The sequence below is a fragment of the Schistocerca americana genome, chromosome 7, assembly GCF_021461395.2.
Source record: "Schistocerca americana isolate TAMUIC-IGC-003095 chromosome 7, iqSchAmer2.1, whole genome shotgun sequence".
Classification (NCBI taxonomy): Eukaryota; Metazoa; Arthropoda; class Insecta; order Orthoptera; family Acrididae; genus Schistocerca; species Schistocerca americana.
This window is the reverse complement of record NC_060125.1, coordinates 239197866-239219275: the sequence shown is the minus strand read 5'-3', so window position 1 is coordinate 239219275 and position 21410 is coordinate 239197866. Positions and strand designations below refer to the sequence as shown.

Genomic DNA, 21410 nt, shown 5'->3' with positions numbered 1-21410 from the left:
AGCAAGCTCAAATTTCGTTTACTCCATGTCTCAAGTGTGAAATTGTACTGAATGCCTTCCGAGAATCAAGGAGCTGAACATCAACCTGGGACGCATTGTCTATGGTGCTCTAAACCTCGTGGAGGAATTGAGAAGTCTGCGCTTTGCAAAATCTCTTTTTGAAAATTCCATGTTTATTTATGCAGAGGAGATTTTCATTCTCCAAAAACGTTTTATATAGCCATACGACATATTCCATAATTCTACAACAGATTGATGCCAATGAGATAGGCCTATTAAATACATGCATCTGTTTGATGGCTGTTTTAAAAACCTGGAATGACTTGCATATCTTTTCTATTTGCATGGTGCTCTTTGTTATTCCAGTGACCTATGATAAACTGTTCCTAGAAGGGGAATAAGTTTTCACATAATCTCTGTAGAATCTCACAGCTAACTCTTCTGTTCCAGGCACCTTTCCACTGTTGAATAAGTTAAGTTGATTTTCTATTCTGTGTTCTCTTGTTGTAATATCTGTCATTTTGGTGATTGTGCTGTGATTGAAAGGAGGAATTGCACTTTTCTGTAATGAAACAATTTGAGCGAAGTGAAGGAAATATTTTGGGCCTCATCATGTTATCTTGCATTTCAGTGACAGTATGATCACTGGTGCAATTACGTAGATGATTTAATTCACTTACTGACTGAACATTGCAAAACTTTTTGGTACTTACAGTCAGATTGGTAGGCAAAATTTACTTTTGAATTCAGTGGATACTTCCCACAGTGTTCTCCTTATGCTCAGTTTTTCTTTGTTCAACTTATGTTTTTAAACTAGGCCATGATTTTGCCTGCATCTATGCCAAAACCCTGTTTGCTTTCGTAGCACCTTTCAATATGCCTATTGAACTGCAGCACATCTTTCCCATCCTTCACAACACTACTCCACACATATTTGTTTAAGGCATATTGTACAATGTTTTTGAGTTTTATCCATTTGTGCTCCACATCTATGCTCTCAGAGCTGAATACTTGATGGTTACTACTCAGATACTCTGCAATTCATTTCCTGTCACCCTTTCTAAGCAATAATAATTCCCTACCTTTCTTAAAATGTGTTGCAGACCTTTATTTTTTGGAGAGTTCTGCCATTATTTCTGATTAAACAGGTGCTCTGTAAAAGCAGCGATTTCTATGTTTGACTCACTTTTGATGCTTACCTTCACTCCAATCATTTCACATTCAGATTTTGTAATAAATTCACTAGACATCATTGAGTTTTTTTCCAGCAATAAATATGTTCTAAATATTTGTGTCTAGCCTATCCTTGTGATATACATTACAATCTGAATTTAAGATTTCTCTTCTATTAACTTCACAAGTCAACCAACTTTATGTTTCTAATACTGTGTGGGCATTATTACATTTGATAAATGAGGCCGCAATATGGACACTCCTGCTGTTTACTAATACCACATTAATAATTTCTCCTTCTGATCTGTAACGATGAAGGATCACCTCCAAGTGTAATGTGGGCATTCTTTCTCCAGTGATGTAGATAATTCAAATCTGAGATAGACTTAGAAGCATCTGTACCTCTACTTTAAACCTTGCACTCTTCTACAACCAAACAACTGCAATAAATTCTAGGTGTGTTGCTGCAAATAGTGAGAATGCTTCATCCCTGCGACCAAGTTAGCTATCTTCACCAGTTCAGCTGGCTGTCTAAACTAAACAGTAAAGAGTCATCTGTGCCAACATTAGCTACTGTCTGCAATCAGTGTTCATTAGCTGCCAGCAGAGCCTCCTCCATGTCTCATGCGAGACTTGTGGTAAAGCGTACCAAGTTCACACTGGCCTTTCCTGATCTGCTCACTGTTTCCCTGAAGAACTCAGTTACACACTTAACACTGCAGCAGCTTCCAGTGACCAACATATCTACCCTCTGTGCTTGTCTGGTCTTGGAAAGAAAATTGATCCCTAGTCCATTGGACAAGGCATCCCATACTAGCTCACATGTGGCATCGACACAGGAGAGTGTCACATATTTGTTGATAAGATGTAAGAGGGCAGCTGTGGGGCCAATTCCATCAATCACATTTTACCCATAGATATGTGAACACACAGTTATCTGCCCCTCCTCCTCGAATGAGGACAAAACAGTCTGTTGTTGCATGATGAAAGACACAGTGACAACAAGATTTCCAGTGGCATCAGAGGTGTCGCGGCTCAGCAATAAGCAGCTTTAGGTGCAGTCTCAAGCATATCTACCAAGGCCAACATGCCTTCCAGCTATTTCCAGACACCAGCCAACTCACATTGTGCCTGCAAGCAACAAGCACAGTCCCTATCCATTTCCTACTGTTTAGAAACAATATAAAATCATGAAAAATATTCTGACTAAAGTAATCAAAAACTAACTGAGAAACAGTACACTTACCATTCATACACACATGAAAAAAAGTTTTGCATCACCTCAGTTTTGAGAGTTTCGGAACCCGTACAGAAAATTGGAATAGAGATCAACATAAACATCATTTCTGCCCTTTTTATTGCTTATGAAAACCACACATTGCATGTTGTACCAACATACAGCAAGACCTTCAGAGGTGGTGGTCCAGACTGCTTTACACACCAGTACCCCTAATACCTAGTAGCACGTCCTCTTGCATTGATGCATGTCTGTATTCGTCGTGGCATGCTATCCACAAGTTCATCAAGGCACTGCTGGTCCCCACTCCTCGACAGTGATTCGGCATAGATCCCTCAGAGAGGTTGATGGATCACATCATCCATAAACAGCCCTTTTCAATCTATCCCAGGCATGTTCGATAGGGTTAATGTCTGAAGAACATGCTGGTCACTCTTGTCGAGCGATGTCGTTATCCTGAAGGAATTCATTCACGAGATGTGGGTGGTGGGAGTGTGAATTGTCTTCCAAGAAGACGAATGCCCCGCTAATATGCTGCCAATATGGTTGCGCTATTGGTCGGAGGATGGCATTCACGTATCGTACAGCCATTACGGAGCCTTCTGGACCACCAACAAACGTACATCGGCCCCACATAATGCCACCCCAAAACAGCAGGGAACCTCCATCTTGCTGCACTCACTGGACAGTGTGTCTAAGGTGTTCAGCCTGACCGTGTTGCCTCCAAACACATCTCCGATGATTGTCTGGTAGAAGGCATAAGCGAAACTCATTGGTGAAGAGAACGTGATGCCAATCCTGAGCAGTCCATTCAGCATGTTATTAGGCCCATCTGTACTGCGCTGCATTGTGTCATGGTTGCAAAAATGGACCTCACCATGGACGTTGGGAGTGAAGTTGCGCATCATGCAGCCTATTTACACACAGTTTGAGTTGTAAAACAGCATCATGTGGCTACACGAAAAGCATTATTCAACATGGTAGCATTGCTGTCAGGTTTCCTCTGAGCCATAATCCGTAGGTAGCAGTCATCCACTGCAGTAGTAGCCCTTGGGCGGCCTGAGCGAAGCATGTCACTGACAGTTCCAGTCTCTCTGGATCTTCTCCATGTCCAAACAACATCACTTTGGTTCACTCCGAGACGCATGGTTGAACTACAGATGACACGAGCCGTGTACCTTCTTCCTGGTGGAATGACTGAAACTGATTGGGTGTCGGACCCCTTCCGTCTAATAGGTGCTGCTCATGCATGATTGTTTACATCTTTGGGTAGGTTTATGACATCTCAGAACAGTCAGCGTATGTCTTCAGGAGTTCTGGGAACCGGGTTGATGGAAAACTTTTTTAATATGTGTATATCACTCTTAGATGTGCAGAACGGAGTATGTTGTGTCTTTTTAAAATTGAAGGTGAGATCATTTGCTGAAAACATGTCAACGATACTTTCCAGAATATTAATTACCATTTCTTCTGTTTCTGTATGTATGTAAGGCCTGATTACAATACTAGTTTCTTCTGTAAAAAGAAGTAATTCTGCTTGTTGTATACGAGGTATGTCCACAAAGTAAGTTCCATTTGGTTGTATAAAACAAACATGTACAGATACAGTAAAACTATTAATTGTACAAAAATCTACAACTGTTAAACTACTTTTGTACGTAGCTTCCGAAATTTTTTAGGCACTTGTCATAGTGTGGCACAAATTTTTGTATGCCTTCTTCATAGAAGGTTGCTGCCTGTGTATTCAACCATGTGGTAACATGTTCTTTCAGCTCGTTGTCATTGTTGAAGTGTTGAGCACCAAGGACAGATTTTAGGTGTAAGAAGAGTTGAAAGTTGCTAGGAGCGAGGTCTGGGCTGTACGGAGGATGATCAGATGCGTTCCAGTGAAATTCCCGTAAGAGTTGTTTGGTCACATTTGCCGTGTGAGTTCGGGCATTATCGTGGAAAAAAACAACATCTTTTGACTAATCCTCGGCGCTTGTTCTGAATTGTGGGGCACAATTTCTTAATGGTCTCTCAGTAACCATGTGCATTGATTGTTTGGCCTTGTGGTAAGAAATCAGTCAGCAAAATGCCTTTTCTGTCCTGAAAAACTGTGCACATGACTTTCCGAGGTGTCAAGATTTGCTTAGCCTTAACCTTCGTTGGGGATGTAGTGTGCCTCCATTCCATTAAGTGCCGTTTTGTTTCAGGGGTGTTGTACAATACGCAGGTTTCATCCCCCATGACTATCCGAGAAAGAAAGCCATCACTTTCTTCATTGTAGCGTGTCAAAAACTGAAGTGCACTGCCCATCCATTGTTTTTTGTGTTGTTCAGTAAGAATTTTGTGTACCAAATGTGAGCAAATTTTTTTGAAATTTCAGTTTTTCAGTAACAATTTCATGAATTAGTGATTGTGAGATTTGCGGAACTTCCATAGCAAGGGCACTAAGTGTAAACTTACTGTTGTGCTTAATCTTCTCTTCAATTGTGTGAACCTGTTCATCAAGTAACCACAGATGGTCGTCCACTTTGTTGTTCATTGTGCACTTAATCACGTCCTTCATTGAACAATCTGACCCATCTTCTAACCATTGAATCACTCATGGCATTTTGTCCGTAAATGTCACAGATTTGCCGATGAATTTCTTTTGGTTTGACTTTCTTTGCATTTAGAAAACAAATCAGAGATCTGATTTCACATGCGGCGGCATTTTAAATTACGGCTGACATTATAAAGAAGCACTAAAAAGCTCACGTCGGCAGCAGCGACCTGAAAATGGCGTACATGTCTTCTCCTTGAGTCAGAGTAACTGCTGTGCATGCTCGGAACTGCAATTGTAGTGCTGCCGCAGATATAAATAGAAACGGAACTTACTTTGTGGACGACCCTCATATTAGATGGGAGATTGTTTACATACATGAGGAACAATATTAGACTAGGATTGAGGAACCCCATAAGTGATATTTCCTCAGTCATAATTATGCATAATTATGTTCAATGACTACCTTGGTTCAATTACTAAGAACAACCTTCTGTATGCTTTTGGTTGGATATGACATTATCCATTGGTTGGCTGTACCATAAACCCCATAAAACGCCAATTTATCTAGAAGAATACTGTGATACACACAATCAGGATGGTCATAGAAATTTGCAATATGCAGTATGGTTTGAAATTAGCATATGAAGAGGTTAATGTGCTCTATACGTGCAGCTCTTTTACAATATCAATCGACATTGTTAAATAAACTTAAGACATCTAGAAAGTAATCATTTTTATCTCATGTCAAAGTCAGGGTATTGCTATGAGTGCTTTTTGGAGTTGCAAATAAATCATATTATGTGTTAGTAATGAAAGTCATCTTGATTAGTTTTAGTGTCTTGACTAATGAATATCATGTTGTTATGATAACTGTCCAGATGTCAAAGTACATAACAACTGTTAGTGCTTAAATTAGTGACATCAACCTTGGACAGGCCCTGTAGAGAAAATACACAACTAAACAAATATTAAGGATACTTGTGTCATACATCTCATGCACCAGGATTACTACTTTTTGTGCTTTTTTATATGTGTTTGTTTAAAAAACAAATAGTATCTTGAATTTCTGTTACAGAATAACAGGAGTTCCTGGCAACATGTGTTTGAAGCGTTCCAGTGAATACTGTATCATCATGTATTTCACAAGTGGCAAAATGTTGCTTGTTCATTGTGAGCAACTTCACTGCTTTGCCTAGTTCCAAGATCCGTTGAGAGTTCAGGCAAAGAGTTCAGTGCGTCTGAAGAATCATATTTTCAATATTCAGCATTCTGCATACTTTGCTGAATGAAATAATCCCTAAGCATTAACATACTTTTTAAACAATGTGTCAGAAGTTCGAGCGATGGAGAAAATAAAGTAATTTTTTTACATATCCTTTGCTTTTTCTTCAAATCTGTTTTGTTATCCATTTTCAAATTACAGTGTGATTTGTGAAACCATATTGCAGTGCCTGTGTCATTAAGACGAATGATGCTGTGTTGTTCCTTTGGACATACAGGATGCAGGAACCATGACATATGGAAGTTTGGGTCCGGCCATGGGTTGTGCATAGATAGCAAAGCGGTTAAGGCCACCACTCGTGCAAAGCAAGACATCCCGGGTTTGAGTCCCAACCCGGCACAAATTTTTGTTGTCGTCATTCCATTGTAAATATGTTGGTTGTTCACATTTGCAACTGTGAATACATTTCATGTTGTTTTTGACTCTTCATTTTAGTTTACTTTTCATGACATAATGATATCATCTCTCCCAATGTTAACAGTTCTGTCTCTCTGTCTCTCTGATGTGAAAAATACTGTAACAAAACTAAGAGTCATAATTTTGACACATAATGGATTCTCAAAAGAGGGCTCAGAAATGTTGAGGTATGTGAGAGTAAATGTAGTCATGTTAACCATTACACATAAAGCTTGAAAAGTATTTAGCCTAACAATACAATGTGTATTGTTGGAAGGTACATTTATACAATGTGAAGAAAGATACAAGAAAAAATACATAAAATAATAGAAGTACAGGTTATAACTTACAAGATAGGGATTCAGTTCACATTACAGAGGGCATGAACAATATCCAGACAGGAAACCTGAGATTTCTAAGAAAAATGAAAGATGTTCCAGTTTGGAAATGCTAGGTAATCATGAGATATGAAAAGAATGAAATGTTATTAAAATAGAAACAAATACAGAAGAAAATGAAAGAAAGGGAAATGCCATATGGACAGAATGGATGATACTACTGTATTTACTTGATTATAATTAAATTATGGTTGAATAATCAGTCAAAAAATATAGGGTTGTCTTATATTCACAGATTAAATTATTGCAACTGTAGTCAACGCTTTTACGTTAGTAGATTGATGTAAGTGCCGTTCTACATTTACAGAAGAAGTCTGGCTATTGAAGTCACATGCAGATTTATTTTGGAAAATATGGAAGGGTGGGTCAGACAAATTATACTTGCACTCGAACATGCTTGAGATTTCCCAGTATGCTGAAACGCTCCATACAGTATCAATGGTGCTTAAACAATCGAGTGACATTTGACTTGTGTGGCACTAGTGCAAGGGATACATGAGACACTATAAACTAACCACCACTACACTCTATTGCTATGCTTAAAATTTGACAATTTTGGTAAACATAGCAGAACACAGCATTAAATTCTGGCATCCTCTTGAACTCTTGTTGTATTTGAACAGGTTTGCAATAAAAGTTCTCATACATTTGTGTATAGAAACACTTATGGTGCTTTTTAAGTAAACTTATTAATGAAAGGCAAAAACGTTGTCCTTAAAAACCATTACTTCATACTGAACGCAATTCAATATTTAATTTGTTTATGAGAGGCTGTAATGATTTACCATATTGGTTGCAAATGATAAATTCAGTCACTGTTCACATATTAGAATATCGAGTAAAAATGTTACCTCTTTCTAATCAGCATTAGAACAAGATGGTGACATTCAGATGAAGCAAGAAAGAAAATTAATCCAAAATTAAACATCTAAAAATGAAATAAATAATATTAAACAGACTCTAATTGTTAATGTGAGAATAAATTACAGCGGAAAGACCCTTCATGAAGATAGTACTGACAGATGTCACTAAGTTGCAGGAGAAGCAAATGTTTGAGAACTGGATTGAATTGTGATTGTGATGTTTTATTTATGTATCAGTTGGTGTTGTTCAGATGACCTGCATCTTAAAAGATATTGCAGCCTGTGTTTCACAATTGCTCAAGCACAGCACTATGGCAGGTCTGGAGGGGGAACAGCGATACCAGCTTGACTGAGAACTGAGGTAAATATGGGAGAGGACGTGGTAATCAGACAGCAAATTTCATTGTGCTGCCACTGCCAACCAAGGGAATGTATACCACGTACTTTGTATTTTTATTAACATCTACCATTTTTGTTAATGGCAGTGGTTACCTGTTTTACTGCCGAACACAGCTGGTTCTGTGTGGCTTCAATGTTTGTGTTTGCATCTTTGATTTTCTTTATCTGTTGCTCTACTAGATCATGATGGTCGTTAAAAAAAAGCTACCTTCTGTTTTAACTCCACAATGTTACTGTTAACCTCAGAAAGTACTTCATGCTTGACTTGTTTTTTCATATCATTAAATTTCTCTTCAATTTCAGTGCGAAAGCTTTTGGCTAAGTCATAGAACTTCTGTGCGACCGTATCTTGTAAATCCTTGAATACTTGTTTTTGTTCATGTTTCGTTGTATTTAGATCTTGTGTGATGGTTTTCAGATTCTGTGTCAAATTATCAATTTTGGTATTCATATTTTGTTTCATATCAATGAAACTGGTGTTCATATTATCTAATTTTGTGTTTATGTTAGATAATAACTGTCATAGCAATGTGTCAGTTGTACTACTGTGATTGCTGTCAGCTGTACCTTCCAAGTTAAGTTTGTGTTGTGAACAAGTGGTGTTGTAACGTGTTGTCAAGATTCATATTTGTATCGCTCCCCAATGTTTCATTCATGAGCAGTATATTAGTTTGGGAGATGCGTGAAATTGTTTCGTCAATTGTAAACATTGTGTCATCAAGGTTATTATGCTGTGGAGTGTCGCTATCACTTATCACAACTGCAAGACTCCTCTCTGACGTACTTAAAACTTTCTGCAGTAGGCATGCATAGTGCCTGAACTTCAATTGTTCGATCGCGCAGTTCTTGGCTGATTGCGTTTTCGCTATTGCTATCAACAATGGACATATATTTTTCTGCCTTGTTGTTTGAATATGCAAAAATAAAAACTTCACAAAAATGCTAAAATTTCACATGCTAATTATTACACTTGATAATTGTAATTTACGCGATGACAAAGCCTGTTTTATGTCTTATTATGGTACACAAACTATTGTGTTGCAATTCTTTATGTTTTACTGACAACGCATATCACACGAAAAATTCCTGTAAATTTTCCACAGTAAAATTCAATGAAGGGAATAATGAGGAAAAGGTTTCTATCTACATCAAAAGAGGTGCTACTAAGTGTAACCATGCAAGCAACTTGCGGAGCCGTCCTACATTAGCTGCACTGAACAAAACAGCTTACTATGGAAAATTTTATGTAACCTGGGACCTACTCTTTTTTCTTTCCAAAGTTTCTCCTCAATTTTTGCTCTTTTGCTTTACTTGCTCCTCATTGTGATTCATGAAAACAAAAAAAACAGACAATTAGTTTTTATGGCTAATAACCAAGTCATAGAAATTTCTTACTATAACAATAGTTAACAAACCCTACTTACAACCGATGTCCTGAAGTCGTGGCACTTAGATCACCAGTTGCATTAAAAAAAAAAAAAAAAAATATATATATATATATATAAAAAAGGAAAAATTAAATGAATTGATTGGTAATTGTCCTCTTGCTTGCAATGAAAAGAGAATATTGGTGCACTGTATTATTATGAAATGTTCTACATGTACGAAATTGTGCTATTGTTCATTCACTTTACCTTGCGTCATTTCTTTTTCTGTGTCCGTCACTGCATATATTTTAATTCTATTTGTCATCTTCTGAAAGCTTCTCCATCTGTCAATTTTACAAAAATATGACCGTGGACTTCTTTTACTCCATTTCAATTGTAGATGCAGGCAGCCAACTCCAGGGAACACCAGTGCCTCTCAATATTCTTAACTTGATTCTATTTAACTTTAATAAAAATATTTAATACTGTTATTAAGTCTTCTCTTATTCAGAAACACATATGATATGAAAGACTTGTAGCTCTTTGTACTCCAAGCAATACATCTTAACCAAACTTCTACCTACGAGAGAGTGAAACAAAATCATGTACCAAAAAGTGAATGATGTTTTATGGTCATTTTTCTATGCTTTACTGTGCATTCATAACTAATGTCTTTGCTGACGCTTATAGTCGGTCTTTGATTCTGTCGTTATTGCTGTTTCATTTTTTAATAAATTTTAACCTTACCATATCCTGGGGTCTTTCACCATGTACCTACACAACAAGAACAGAAATGATTAATGAACAAGATAACACAGTAAACAGAAAATTTACTTAACTTGTATTTCTCCAAGTATATGAAGTCTCATCACCCATGAACCATGGACCTTGCCCTTGGTGTGGAGACTTGCATGCGTCAGTGGTACAAATAGCCATACTGTATGTGCATCCACAGCGGAGGACTATCTGTTGAGAGGCCAGACAAACGTGTGGTTCCTGAAGAGGGACAACAGCATTTCCAGTAGTTGCAAGAGCAACAGTTTGGATGGTTGACTGATCTGGCCTTGTAACATTAACGACGATGGCCTTGCTGTGCTGGAACTGTGAACGGCTGAAAGCAAGGGGAAACTATAGCTGTAATTTTTCCTGAGGGCATGCAGCTGTACTATATGGTTAAATCATGATGGCGTCCTCTTGGGTAAAACATTCCAGAGGTAAAATAGTCCGCCATTTGGATCTCTGGATGGGGACTGCTCAGGAGGACATTGTTATCAGGAGAAAGAAAACTGCTGTTTATGAATGGGAGCATGTAATGTCAGATCCCTTAATCGGGCAGTTAGGTTAGAAGATTTTAATAGGGAAATGGGGAGTTTAAAGTTAGATATAGTGGGAATATGTGAAGTTCGGTGGCAGGAGGAACAAGACTTCTGTTCAGGTGAATACAGGGTTATGAATACAAAATCAAATAGGGGTAACGCAGGAGTAGGCTTAAGAATGAATAAAAAAATAGGAGTGCGGGTAAGCTACTATGAACAGCATGGCAAACACAATATTGTAGCCAAGATAGACATGAAGCCCATGCCTACCACTGGAGTAAACGTTTATGTGCCAACTAGCACCACAGATGATGAAGTGATTGAAGAAATGTATGATGAGATAAAAGAAGTCATTCAGTTAGTGAGAGGAGACAAAAATTTAATAGTCATGGGAGACTGGAATTTGATAGCAGGAAAAGGAAGAGAAGGAGAAGTAGTAGGTGAATGTGGACTGAGGGTAAGGAATGAAAGAGGAAGCCCCCTGGTAGAATTTGGCGGAGGGTATAACTTAATCATAGCTAACACATGGTTTAAGAATCATGAAAGAAGATTTGTATATGTGGAAGAGGCCTAGAGACACTGCTAGGATTCAGATAGATAGTGGTAAGACAGAGGTTTAAGAACCAGGTTTTAAATCGTAAGAAATTTCCAGGGGCAGATGTGGACTCTGACTACAGTTTATTGGTTATGCACTGTAGACTAAAACTGAACAAACTGCAAAAAGGTAAGAATTTAAGGAGATGGTACCTGGATACACTAAAAGAACCAGAGGTTATAGAGAGTTTCAGTGAGAGCATTAGCAAACGATTGACAAGAACGGGGGAAAGAAATGCAGTCGATGAAGAATGGGTAGCTTTGAGAGATGAAATAGGGAAGGCAGCAGAGGATCAAGTAGGTAAAAAGATGAGGGCTAGTAGAAATCCTTGGGTAACAGAAGAGATATTGAATGTAATTGATGAAAGGAGAAAATATAAAAATGCAGTAAATGAAGCAGGCGAAAAGGAATAGGAACGTCTCAAATATGAGATCAACAGGAAGTACAAAATGGCTAAGCAGGAATGCCTAGCGGACAAATGTAAGGAACTTAGGCATATATCACTAGGGGTTAGAAAGATATTGCCTTCAGGAAAATTAGAGAGACCTTTGGAGAAAAGAGAACCACTTGTATGAATATCAAGAATTTGGATGGAAAACCAATTCTAAGCAAAGAAGGGAAAGCAGAAAGATGGAAGGAGTAAATAGAGGATTTATACAAGTGTGATGTACTGGAGTGCAATATTATGGAAATGGAAGAGGACGTAGATGAAGATGAAATGGGATATATGATACAGCGTGACGAGTTTGACAGAGCACTGAAAGACCTGAGTCGAAACAAGCCCCCGGGAGTAGACAACATTCTGTTAGAACTACTGATAGCCTTGGGAGAGCCAGCCCTGACAAAACTCTACCATCTGGTGAGCAAGATATATGAGACAGGCGAAATACCCTCAGACTTCAAGAAGAATATAATAATTTCAATCCCAAAGGAAGCAGGTGTGAAAATTACTGAACTATCAGTTTAATAAGTCATGCCTGCAAAATATTAACATGATTTCTTTACAGACAAATGGAAAAACTGATAGAAGCCGACCTCGGGGAAGATTCGTTTGGATTCCGTAGAAATGTTGGAACACGTGAGGCAATACGATCCTATGACTTATATTAGGAGATAAGTTAAGGCAAGACAAAAGGAGTACAACCATGAGTGATGTATCAGTGCAGAAGAAAAACTTGTTGTAATTTTAAGGTACATTTTTTTTTTTTTTTTTGTTATTTGCGTCAGTTTATTCATAAGTATTAATTAAAATAGTTTTTGCCAATGTTAAAATTCTTTGAACTGAAACAATTTACAAAATTCATAATTACAAGTCAAAAAGTGTGACAAATGGTTCTTTACTTCGTTTTGTGCACCTTGCACGATGATATTAGTTTGAAGTTTGCACTGTAGGTGGTATTCTGTTTTTATGTGCAGCTCTAGCAAAAGAAGCTTGAACTTCGAAATGAACATGGTGCGCACATTACTGTTGTCAACATATGAAGAGGAGTGAAGTGTAGTTCGATATTTATGGGCCAAAGGGCGTAAACCGAGTGAAATTCGCAGGGACATGTGTGGGGCATATGGGGGCGACTATGTGGAGAATAGCAATGTCTGCAGGTGGTATGCATTCTTCCAAGAGAGCCGTGTGAACTTCAGCGATTCGCCTCGCTCCAGGCGGCCAGTAACAGCTGCATCCCCATAGAATGTCGAAGCCATTGGGGCAACAATTTTGAGCGAATGGGGTGTGCAGCTGAGAACCTTATCACAGCAAATTTAACACTTCCTATGGCGTGGTGTATGACATTATTCACGACACATTGAAATTTCGTAAAGTTACTGCTCGCTGGGTTCCTAAGAATCTGACAGACAACCACAAGTGCCAGCAAAAGATGACAAGCTTGAATCACTTAACGTGTTGCACTATATATGGGCGCGACTTTCTGAAAGGAAGCGTCACTGGTGATGAGTTGTGCCCGCAACACGCCTGAAACCAAGGAGGCCGTTGTAGAGTGGAAACAAACTGGTTCCCCTGTATGAAAAAAAAAAAAAAAATTGAAAGTGACTCAGTCTGCTAGGAAAATGCTTGTGACAAGTGTTCTGGGATATACATGGTGTGTCATTGGTGGATTTTGCTGAATACAGGACCACTATGATTGCTGCAGCCTAAATTAAAACTCTGGTTAAGATGCGTCGTGATCTTCGTGACAGATGCCACAACATTAATACTGACAATGTCAGACCTCTTCATAACTATATTCACCTCTATGTTGCTGCACCACTTCGTCAGAAAATCGCCAAATTTGGGTAGGAGGTGCTCCAGCATTCACTATACAGTCCATCCCTTGCACAATCGGACTTTCATCTGTTTGGTCCATGAAGAAATGCTTTACGACAGATGCAGAACTGGAATTAGCAGCCCTCAGATGGCTATACTCCATGCAAATGGACTTATACGAACAGGGTACAATGAAGCCGGTTCTCCGTTGGAAGAAATGTGTGGAGAACATAGGTGACTATGTAGAAAGTATGTAGAAGACGTAAGTTCATTTGTGATTTTTGTTTTGTTACAAATTAACCGTTATTGTGAGTTATTTTGTGATCTTCCCTTGCAATATCAGAGATAGTTTTGCTGATTACTTTTGTTCTCCTCAAGGATCTGTACGATGGCAAGGTCTTTATGCTAACATCCTTGAATGAAGAATATTATTTTTTTAATTTAAAAATTAGCTTGTTGATATTTTATTCATGAATACATTTCAGCGTACACTGTTTCTGTCAGTACTCACCAAGATCTGATTCCTGATTGTCATCCATTCCATCCTACTTTTTTCCCAGAATGACCGCTGGACTATCTCCTTTTATTTCTGTTTTTCTGCTCTGAGTCCCATGGGTTGTAGAGCTGTGGGTGTTTTTGCACTTCCGTGATAATTATTTCGCTGTTCAGACTCTTCATTTTGACACTTCATCAACAGTAACAAAGATGCGACGGTGATATAGTCTTTCTACAACCTGCACATCGAGCTGCCAAATCCCCAGTCGCTGTACCCAGCTAAGTCACAGGAAACACCTTCGCACAGGGTGTCCCACAAAGTTATAGCAACTTTTTTGCTGCGCATTTGTCAAATCAGTGGTGACTCTTTGCTCAGACACTCCTGGAGAGTGCTAATTTTCACTAAACGCATTAGACTATTCGAAACACAGTAATCAGTAACTAACAAGAATAACGCAAGAATTTAGGTAATTCATCAGTCGCTGCACTGTGCTGCTATACAAGCAACAGATTCATAGCCATGTACTGCAGTTCTTCCTGGAAGGCCGCTTCCCTCAGACAGACCACAAAAACGCAGCGCATTTTCCAATCAGGTGGGAAGAAAGTAGGTGGAATGCACCCCAGCGTGTTCGCACGCCTGAGCGCAAAAGTCTGCCCCATTCAACAGAAGTGGTGTATATTGTTGACCTGAATTTCGGCTCAAACGCTCGTGGAAAACACGGTCGTGGGGATACGGCTCAATATAGTGTTAGAAAATTACCAGCAGTCATGTCAAATACACGCATCTTGCTGGCAAAAAGCTACCTGGCACTGTAATTAGTACTATACTCTATCTTACTTGAGAATGGCTTTGTTACAGTGCGTGCACACCAAATAATTAAGACAACCCAGGAACTGCGTAAGTTACAAATAAACGACATCAACTATGTCAAAACCAAACTAACAACATAATTCCACACAATACAATATAAAATGCTCCCGATAACTACCAGCCCCAACAGTCGATCCATGCCCAATCCTGTAAGAATATAATCTGTATGGCTCATGGACCAGTGTCTGTGCTGCTATGCATGTCTGAATAATCAAATAAATAAAAAAATCTTTACGTATGAGCTGCAAAACAATAGATTAGTACAGCAGAATGAAACTGCATACCAAAAACTGTAGATACACGAAGGAAGTTCCTTATGCAACGCCCTAGCAAGCATTCGCTCTTACCAAGTACAGATAGCACTAAACTAGCCTACCCCAATTTCCAATTTGTATCCAAAATACACCAATCCACAGATGTAGCCGGGATTTAACTTACAGATGAGGAGGTTCAACAAATGGACAGCATCATAAAATGGACTTGTAATAGAATACAAAACAGCACCTTATATGTAGAAAGTGTGTGTATTTAAGTACAAAATTTAAATTATTGTGGATCGTTCAGCTAATAAATTATAACATTCATCATCAAGCATAAATCGGTCAGTAAAATTCCTTTGTTGATGGTATCTCTAGGGAGCTGTGTTTTTGTATGGCAGTAAAAGTTGTTTAGAGATGGCAGTGAACAATTGCACACACATGTTGGCAAGCCACATCTTTCCAACAAGTAGTATAGTTTTAAACAATAGCGAGTTAGAGAGGAGGGCAAGCAGCACAGTGACCGTCATGAAGAGAAGGGAAGTACTCTATGAAACTAATTTCCAGCTTTCTCAGTGGTGACAACACACGCACAGTTTCAACCTCATAGTCCCATCGATCGTCTGCTATGCTAGAGATAAGGAAGTAAGTTTAGTATTTCATGTCTCGTCGACAGCTAAGGTCATTAGAGATGGAGTATTGCTCGAATTTCTTAATGTTCGTGATGGAGGAGGAGGGCAGGGGGATGGTGTGGAAGGAAGCGGTATGGCCTTTCAAGGTAATGGCAGTAAAAATTATTATGTTTCGTGAAAGCGCAGAATAGAGGCATTTATCTTCAAATGTGGTACTTCTTAATAGTAATGAAAATGAAATGAAATTAAGCATTTTGTAACAATGTTAGATCGCAAGGGTTGGCAATGGCCGGCTGCTGCTCAAAGTTTACCGATTTTCTGCCGACACGTAGGCCCATTGATTACAACTACAATTTGGAAGTGTTTATTTTAGCAATTTGGCCCCCTTTTCCTGGTCGGTACTTGTCAGTAGAAGCGGAAATCCTCGTGCCGTTTCTGTTCTGTTACGAGGTCCCTGCCAACCTTAGCAAACAGTTGAATACTCTCAAGTATTAGAAGAAGGTCAATTTTATTTCATCCTCATTATACCAAATAAGCAGCATTTGAATGTGAACATATCTATAAATTGCTTTCACGAAACATTCTTACTTCCACGATGTTTAATTACGTTAGTCAGTGGAAGTCAGTGCTACATCTGAATGTTTCATTTATGGTGAAAGTGTTACGGACGGGGGAGATCTGACATAATGAAGCATAAATCATGCAAACCTTTATTGACAAATTAAGAGGAGAAGGGATGGATTAGCATGTTGTTTTATGAACTGTACCGCTCCTGTTGTTCATTAAAAGTGCAGGAAAATTTATTGGATGAATTATTGTGCTAGAACAGATACAGTGCAAAATCTTTGGATAGTCAGTTTAAAAGTTATACCTTAAAAGAACGTGTTTATTTTGGGGGAAGCTGTACCACTATCACAGGAAAAATGAAAAACAAAGTGAGGAAACCGATTTTGAAAAGAAAAAAATTGTTGGTCGTGTTGCTATGTAGACATTTTCGAAACGTATAATGGAAATGGTGACAAAACAATCATTTCGTGTAGTGCGTATCGAAGATCATTATCTGTGATAATTTAAAAGTGGCCAGTCACATGTGATAGCTGACATCCCTTTGCAAAAGAGTGCCAAAAGACGCTTCTGACAAAGGAGCCTAAATGGTTGTTTAAACAATATTAATGATAATCTGTTGACATGTATTGTGAACACACTTGCACAGGAATATTAGCTTATTTATTTATGGAAAAACCTTTTTTATATTTAATGTTTGCGGTTTGAGTGTGGCTGGTTGTTACTTAAATATTGTTGTATAATATTAGTTTAGTGTGGAATGTGGTGACATTGAGTCAAATCACGTCTGTAGAATGTAAGAACTATGCATTTTCAGTGCAGATTGCCTTCAGCCAATGGTAAAGCAGACAGTAGCCGAACACTATGAAGTCAAGTGGAGACTGGGACTTCTCGAGCGAAGAGCTCAAGGGAACGATTCTGGACACTTTTATGTTTGTTCTGGGAAAAGACAGACCTGCCTGTGATAATGCACACGATTCAGACATATAGGTGATAGATTCTGGGTGGTGAACAGACGTCGTTGTGGATACTTTTAGGTTAGAACTTGAACGGGATACTTGGATGTTCACTCTGGAAGAAGGCAGACCTGCCTGTGGTATCATGTGGTTTTCGATGGAGTAGGCGATAGATTCCGGGTGGTGAACAGCCGCTAATATACTCCAACTTCCGAAAAGACTTTTCGTTTCGAGAGGTCTGAATGTGCTCCTGTGTAGGACTCTTAACTCTTTCCGCACGTATAATGGAATTGAGAAAATAACGAGCATGAATTACAGTGCTTTGTATCATGTATGTTAGTGTGTGAATCATCATGTTGAACTCTGAATTGTTTTGAGCTGATGAGTGTCTCGTATATTGTGATCATGAAATGGACTTAGTCTTTGCGTATCCCCAGGATAGTCTGGGATTTTGCTACCATTCTCACAGCGCTCACAACATAACTTTACTGCGTTTTAGAAGAGTATTTCTGTTTGCATTATACATGATTATCCTAGAACAACTTTCCATTTGAGATATCGATTCTTGAATAAGCATTATTCAACATCATTCTTTGTCATCTACATCAGCTATAGATTCAGAATGGAACCTTTTTTTATTAAATTGTTCAATTATCTTTTATTTTATGTTTATGTGTATTTTATTAATTCACAATTCTACCAATTCTTGCTGATGCATAGACTATTTGACTATAGGATCAGGGCTACAGATTATTATATGCAGCGAGTTAGCTGTGGGGGCATGAAAGCAGATGTAACTGGCTTGACCCTATGACTACATCCAGCTACTGTTTTTAAACAGAACCATGCATAGCCTGAGTACCTAACGTACAAACAACAGCAGGCAAAGTCTCAACAGATTTTTTTGTTTGGACTGCTGTTTAGAAGAACAACTTTAATACTAGTAACCATTAGGTACCCCTTGTAATGTACTATAGTTTGCATGAGCATTTAGTTTTAGATGGTTCACGTTGAAAGGTAACCCTGGTGGACTATTTAAAGATTGAGAATGTAGGCAAAAGTTAGTTTACTAACAACATTTATTTTCCCAAAAGCAGATATAAATTATTCTAAACAAGTTATTGATAGAATACCGTAAAAAACTAACAAATGATTTAAGACTATACTGTACAAAGGATCCTGGGTGGCAGAGACAGTTTAACTAGTGGAGTGAGTCAAGTACTCTGACCCTAAAAATATGGAAAACGCAATCTGAATTGATCTGATGCTGAGCAGACTTTGATTGATCAAACCTATAAAGGTACAGCTGAGAGCAAGTGGCGATTGAGGTCTGTATGCCCTGACAATGCTGGAGTGGCAGTACGTTACCCCGTTTGCTTCGGGCGGTGATGTAAGTTGCAGCTCGCGAGATGTGTGCAGTGGAGGTGAGACGTGGAGACGCAACTGTGAATCGATCGCGGCCACGAAAGAAATGCCACGGTCTAGAGATCAGGCAGACGGATTGCAATTTACTCTCTACCAGAGCCCTGAAATCACGGTAGATTTCAGCGTGTGACACACCCATTCACTGGTCGTACCAAGGACCAATTTGGCTCACTTATACAACAGAGCACACAAGGACACAAAACGTCAAGACTGGTAAACCAAAAAACGAATAAGTGTGCCCTCGGCAAACGAATAGTCCGAGACATTTGAAGTCACACTGTCAGTACGGTAAGAACTTCAACACAGCCTCCCCAGTCTAAACTACTCACAAGTCAAGTCGGTCTCAAGACAGGTCTCAAGTACCAACCACACACGCCAGAGCTTCGACCAGAAGTTCTTACCAGACCACCTGAGTGCTTCGCACCTCTCCAGAAAAAAATTTCGTTTTCCCACAAAGTGCACGAACGTCACTGCCTTCACGCCGTCTTGAGGCAATCACAAGGCTCCATAGGCGCTAAATCTCCCCTCCCACAAGACAGCACAAACTCGTGTTTAACCAGGGCAAGAGTTAAGAAACCTGCACCTCTGAAAAAAGGAAACTGCAAATTACTGGCTTTTTTAAGTTTTCACGGAAGGGTAAGGGATGATTTTTTCCCAAAGTCTTGTCTCTTTCCACATCAACAAGTGAACAAATACAATCTCAAAGATGTTTAACTAAAACACCTGTGCTTTGGAGCTTGTTAGTCCTAGCTATGAGGGGTAATAAAGATTATATCTCCAAACATTTCTCAGACGCTTTATTTTTCTCATACAACTGAGGCAGCTAGGGGAAGTGGCTCACTGGCCTATTTGCACTATTGGCAAACACAGAAACTTGTATATTTTTATTATGTGTGGCTCTGCATACAATGCACGGTTTACGACTCCACTGTGTAGACGTGTTCCTTTAGGCCGTCGCCCCGGCCCAGGCTTCTGCTGGTGCTGCGGCAGGTAGCATGGCATTCTTCTGCTGGAGACCTGTCTCGACAAGGGGCTGCCCTGTCTGCCCTGTACAGCTGTGGATCTGTCCAGCAAGATTTACTAAGGGATGGGCTCACACCAATTGCTTCAATATGCCGTTTCTATGAGCTAAGAATCATGAAAATACCTCATGCTTTTAGCGCCCTACCAGGCTCCAGCAACATTTGCTCAGGCTGTTAACTTTCTAGAGTCTCGCTCAAGGTGCATCAGGTTGTAACAAAATCTTTAACAATTTTCCGTATGCGAAAAAAATTGGTGAGTGAGTGTGAGAGAGTACCTTGTCCTCTCTCAACGTCACACCTACTGGTGTTGTCTTTCTTACATCCTGATATTCACATCCCTTTAACCAAAATGATTCTCTGAGAACTACATCATCATTCTTCCATGGAATTCCACTGAAGTTCTTGGAGCATGTCTCTTACACTTCTGTATGAAGTCGTGTTGTAGCCATTATCATCATACAATTTCCTTGGCTTCCAGAAACTCCTTATGGTCTTCCTATGTTTGTACTTCCCTCCGCACAACGCCATTACCACCAAACATCGAACATAAAAGTAGGTCAGACAGTCATGGCAATGGTAGGTTTGTGCACTATAAATAGGGTTAGTGGGAGATGTATTGCTGGAAATCTATCTCACATTATTTACAATGTATTCCTTCCAGCACAGAGGATTGCTATCCAGTTCTGCACTGTAGTGTGACCTGACTCGAGCCTAGGTAGCTGCCATTTACAGATGAATTTATAAAGTTCCATGACTAAGGGAATATATGTGCAAATCCACAGTGCTGCTAGGCATTTTTTCACACTAAGAATCAGATCCTATATCACATGCTTGTGTGTGATGTATATTGTATAACAATGATTGGCAATATGAATACTGGGTCATAAGAAGACAACATTGCGCATATAGAAGCTTGAAAGCAGTTTGCTGAGTTTTAAAACACATTATGGAGAATATCTGATGCTGCTGGTCGTCGTTCCCTTTTGCTAATCCATTTGCACATGGATCACTAGGAGAATGAAGATATGGCCCCATTACGTTACTTAAAATGTTGAAGTGTGGTGAACGTGTGGGACCTATGCTCTACAATATGGACTACTATGGAGAGACTGCCTATGGTGGACATATTCTTAAACTGCCCTTCTATTATGTTGTCAAGTATTTGTTGGAACACAAAGTTACCAGTACTGACTTCTGGTGGTGTTAAATACAGGGTGTGTTGTGTAGTGGTCTCAAAGGAATAGGAGAGACATTCACTTGTGTCTTTATTAAAACAAACATCACACGGGGGTGCGGGTGGGGTTATTTGAGTGCATGTCACATAGTTTAGCATTGCTGTATTGTCATTAGTCGGGCACTGTGCCAGGCAGTGCTA

The 21410-nt window shown here is 39.1% G+C and overlaps 1 protein-coding gene across 6 annotated transcripts in view; it reads left to right on the top strand.

Moving 5' to 3' along the window:
• The window catches only part of LOC124622253 (mediator of RNA polymerase II transcription subunit 25), a 156257-nt gene extending 149944 nt beyond the window's left edge, over positions 1-6313 (top strand). For all 6 annotated transcript variants that reach the window (XM_047147912.1, XM_047147913.1, XM_047147916.1 and 3 more), the window contains one exon: positions 6016-6313. The gene's annotated coding sequence lies outside the window, so the exon portion shown is untranslated. The remainder of the gene's footprint in view (positions 1-6015) is intronic.
• The last annotated feature ends 15097 nt before the right edge of the window (positions 6314-21410 follow it).